Source organism: Athene cunicularia, unplaced genomic scaffold (genome assembly GCF_003259725.1).
Source record: "Athene cunicularia isolate RWA unplaced genomic scaffold, athCun1 SCF_2, whole genome shotgun sequence".
Lineage (NCBI taxonomy): Eukaryota > Metazoa > Chordata > Aves > Strigiformes > Strigidae > Athene > Athene cunicularia.
Window position 1 is genome coordinate 1,110,521 of NW_020799266.1, and position 4,875 is coordinate 1,115,395.

The 4,875-nt window shown below is 48.4% G+C and overlaps 1 non-coding gene across 1 annotated transcript; it reads left to right on the plus strand.

The window, feature by feature from the left end:
- Positions 1 to 1,597: 1,597 nt before the first annotated feature.
- TRNAE-UUC lies at positions 1,598 to 1,669 on the plus strand. The gene has a single exon. It is a non-coding gene; the product is annotated as a tRNA-Glu (tRNA).
- Positions 1,670 to 4,875: the final 3,206 nt, after the last annotated feature.

Consider the following 4,875-nt stretch of genomic DNA (forward strand, 5'->3'; position numbering starts at 1 on the left):
ACAGACAGACAGGACAGACAGACAGTACCGGCAGTACAGACAGGACAGACAGACAGGACAGACAGACAGACAGGACAGACAGACAGGACAGACAGACAGTACCGGCAGTACAGACAGGACAGACAGACAGGACAGACAGACAGTACCGGCAGTACAGACAGTACAGACAGACAGGACAGACAGACAGGACAGACAGACAGTACAGACAGACAGTACCGGCAGTACCGACAGTACAGACAGTACATACAGACAGTACAGACAGACAGTACGTACAGACAGTACCGGCAGTACCGGCAGTACAGACAGTACAGACAGTACGTACAGACAGTATCGACAGTACAGACAGTACATACAGACAGTACCGGCAGTACAGACAGTACAGACAGTACATACAGACAGTACAGACAGTACCGGCAGTACAGACAGTACAGACAGACAGTACAGACAGACAGTACCGGCAGTACAGACAGACAGTACAGACAGACAGTACAGACAGACAGGACAGACAGTACAGACAGACAGTACAGACAGACAGGACAGACAGACAGTACAGACAGACAGTACTGGCAGTACAGACAGTACAGACAGACAGTACAGACAGACAGTACCGGCAGTACAGACAGTACAGACAGACAGTACAGACAGACAGTACCGGCAGTACAGACAGTACAGACAGACAGTACAGACAGACAGTACCGGCAGTACAGACAGTACAGACAGACAGTACAGACAGACAGTACCGGCAGTACAGACAGTACAGACAGACAGTACAGACAGACAGTACCGGCAGTACAGACAGTACAGACAGACAGTACAGACAGACAGTACCGGCAGTACAGACAGTACAGACAGACAGTACAGACAGACAGTACCGGCAGTACAGACAGTACAGACAGACAGTACAGACAGACAGTACCGGCAGTACAGACAGTACAGACAGACAGTACAGACAGACAGTACCGGCAGTACAGACAGTACAGACAGACAGTACAGACAGACAGTACCGGCAGTACAGACAGTACAGACAGACAGTACAGACAGACAGTACCGGCAGTACAGACAGTACAGACAGACAGTACAGACAGACAGTACCGGCAGTACAGACAGTACAGACAGACAGTACAGACAGACAGTACCGGCAGTACAGACAGTACAGACAGACAGTACAGACAGACAGTACCGGCAGTACAGACAGACAGTACAGACAGACAGTACCGGCAGTACAGACAGTACAGACAGACAGTACAGACAGACAGTACCGGCAGTACAGACAGACAGTACAGACAGACAGGACAGACAGACAGTACAGACAGACAGGACAGACAGACAGTACCGGCAGTACAGACAGGACAGACAGACAGGACAGACAGACAGTACCGGCAGTACAGACAGTACAGACAGACAGGACAGACAGACAGGACAGACAGACAGGACAGACAGACAGTACCGGCAGTACAGACAGGACAGACAGACAGGACAGACAGACAGGACAGACAGACAGACAGACAGGACAGACAGACAGACAGGACAGACAGACAGACAGGACAGACAGACAGGACAGACAGCAGGCGGCCTGGCAAATCATACAGCCATGCGGTCCCACATGGTCTAGCGGTTAGGATTCCTGGTTTTCACCCAGGCGGCCCGGGTTCGACTCCCGGTGTGGGAATGCACAAATAGTTTTACTTCTTCCCAACGATTTTCTTTAATTCTTTTTTGGTGTTAATTCTGTGAGATCGCTTCCCCCACCCGCAGCGATGGGTAAGACGAACGGCTCCCACCCCAACCCCTCTGTGTCTCCCCAGAGACCCGTTTATCACAACACCCTGGCGCTCGTAGCAGAGTCACGGAAGAGGAAGAGACACCAGCCGTGGCTGGCGTTCCCCCCACAGCTCTGCAGCCAGAGCCAGTCCCTCCTACAGATAGATCAAGTCATCCCACAACTTGGAAAGCTTTTCTTAGGAAATGTGTTACTGAGAGCTTCCCCCCGCCTTCCCATCAGCTCCAGACGAGCACGTAGCAATGGCAGCAGCAGCCTCGCAGACCCGGGCACCAGCAGCCGAGCAGCTGCCAGCCAGGGAAGCACTTTAGCACACCAGGGCCGGCGCCGTGGCTGGACACGGAGCTTGTGCGGCTGCTTCCCAGTCAAGGTCTCTTATTAGCTACCTCCATCCAGTCTGTAAATAGCCAGCCCGAGGGGTGTTGGGTTCATCCTTCCTTCCCACACCAACCGGGAAAAAAACCCAAAAACGTCCGGCCTCCTTCCAGAGTCTGGCTCCGTAGGGAAACAGGGAGAGAAAACCCTCAGAGAAATTCAGCACGAGCCCAAGCACATACTTAAGTCACAGTGATGGGGGAACAAAGAACAGGGATCTGGTTAGACCTGACCCTTCCTTTTGGTGGCTGTGGCTGAAGGGAGCAGCAGGAATGAGCCACGAGTGGTGGCAGTGGGGTGAGGGACATGCGCGGTGCTATGGGAACCACCAGAATAAACCTCATTTTGTCTGTGAGAAAATTATTCATTTTGTTTACAACCAACCTGTAAACAAATTATTAGGTTGGAATAGACCTATTATAGCCACTGCTTTTTAAAAAATTTTAAACAGCTCATTTTTCCTAAATGTTCCAAACTCAATTAAGTTGACCAGTTCAGTTTAGAAAGATTTGGACACTGGAGAAGAGCTTCAGGATCTTTTTAGGCTATTAACATTTCAGGAACTTCGTTAGAAATTACATGAAATGATACAATAGCCTGGCAGTTTCATGAAAACAGGTTTTCATTTGGAAATCTCTGGGCCTGAGTTCTTGTAACTTAATTGGTTTAACTATCTCTATATGAACTAGCAAAATTGTCATTTCGGGAAGCAAAATTTGTTTAGAACTTCTCTTTACATTGTTTCAGATTTGTAGGACAAAAAGGAAATAACCTAAAACTCCCAGCTGTTATTCTTGGGCTGACTGCAGCAGGAAACCCACTCAGTGTTATCTACCCTATGCTGAACAGTTGGCCAAAACTTACTGCGTATTATTAAATTAAAATACAAATGAGCAATTTTGTGGGCTCCCAGGGGAAAGAAAGCACTGTTAATGAGGCAAGTAGGTTTTGTTTCACACAACACTACTTACTTTCTGAGTTAAATCATACAGCTTCAAGGTTCCAACTATCTGCAGGGGCTTGGGCTAAAAGCTGCACTAGAATGCCAGGTCAGTGACAATTTAAGTTACACTTGGGACTGAAGTGGCTAAAAAGCTGTCAGACAGTGGTGGCCCATTAAGGGGGGTAGTTTCTGACAGACAGGTACAGCTGTAACACCTTCAGATGGTGTTACTTTTAATAAACTTAATGGATTCCCTTGAGACCTCAACCAGAGGGAGGAAGGTCAGACCACAGGCCTTGCTAAATCACATCAGAAGAAGCAACTGTGAAGGAACACAAACAATTTTCCCTCCCTGCCCAATCTATGACCTAATCTGCTCTATTGCCCTGTCCTACAATAAAGAACAAGCTTGAAACATCAAATCTTTAACTACTCCAGACCATCATCCCAAGACAAGATAAAAGTATTTCAGCAAGGTAAGCACATATGATGTTTCCTCCTGTGCTTCCAGGCACCAGCCTCAGGAGCTCTGGGACTTCCTGACCCAGACACGACTTACAGAGATTGTGTGTTTGTCACACCAGTTATTTCCCTGTTAAAAAGGCAATGGGCTTTCCTCCTCTGGCATGAGATCCCCAACACAATCACACTTGGCGCTGCGACCCAAGATGTCATACTTACACTGGAAACATTAACGTAAGGGTCAACTGGGATCTCAGGAAAGGTGTTAGTTTTCTTTTACAGCAAGCACAAAGTTATTTGATGCAACAGATGTGGGTAGTGAAATGAAGAAATTCACTGAACAGTCAGAATCCAACATAACTGTTCAGCAGGTATTCTTTATTAGCAGTGCTGGGGTCGCCCTGGGGATTCTCCACTAGTGAGGGACATCAGTTTACACACATACAAATCATACATACTTGTTAGATTTCCTGGAAAGGGGTGTCTTATCATAATGAGTTCCCGGAATTAATTTACATAGTCAGAGCACTTGTAGTAAAAATAAGAATGAGGGTCTTTGGTGCTCAAGGGAAGTACCTGGTCTTCTTCATGGTGTCTGCTTGTGCTGTGAAGTAAAGTCCAGGTGTCTTCTTCTTCCTAAATCAGCAAGATCACCCTCCCTAGATGGTATCTTTGGGTCCTTTTGTTCGAGTTCCCCCCTATCTTAATTTGGCCAAGTGCCCATTGAGGGCTTTGAGTCTGCCCTCAGTGAGTTATACAAGGAGCATTTCACTTTTGTCTAGACGGAGGTGGAGGGAAAACAGCTGAGGAGTCCTTGGGAAACAAACACAAGCAAAACTTTACTGCATCAGAGTTTAGTCTTAATAAGAAATTATTTGGTTTGAGCCCTTTCAGTAGAAATGTGGACACAGACGTTAAATGGCCTGTCTACACAGGATAGACTCTTGGTGTTCCAGTAACTGTGTAGTGCAATTAGCATTCAAAGAGCTAACACAGCTTTTGGAGCTAAGAGACTAAACCACTCGTGGTTGCATGGTGCGCATGAAAGGGGAAAAGGTAACACTTTGCTTAGCACATGCGCCTAACCTGGGCAAGAGCCCCTTGTACAGCCGGGACAGGGCTGTGGCACGCGACGGAATGAGACCGGGGAGAGGGGTAGTTGCAGCAGATTTGCGGCAAAGCGAGAGGCGGTGACAGGGCTCCTTCCCCTGGCGTGGAGCTCGGCACTCGGCCGCCGGGAGCACCCCGACGGCTCTGGGCTGTCCCCAAGGTGGCTCCGGGCACGCTGCTGAGCCGCCCCGACACGGATGCAGCT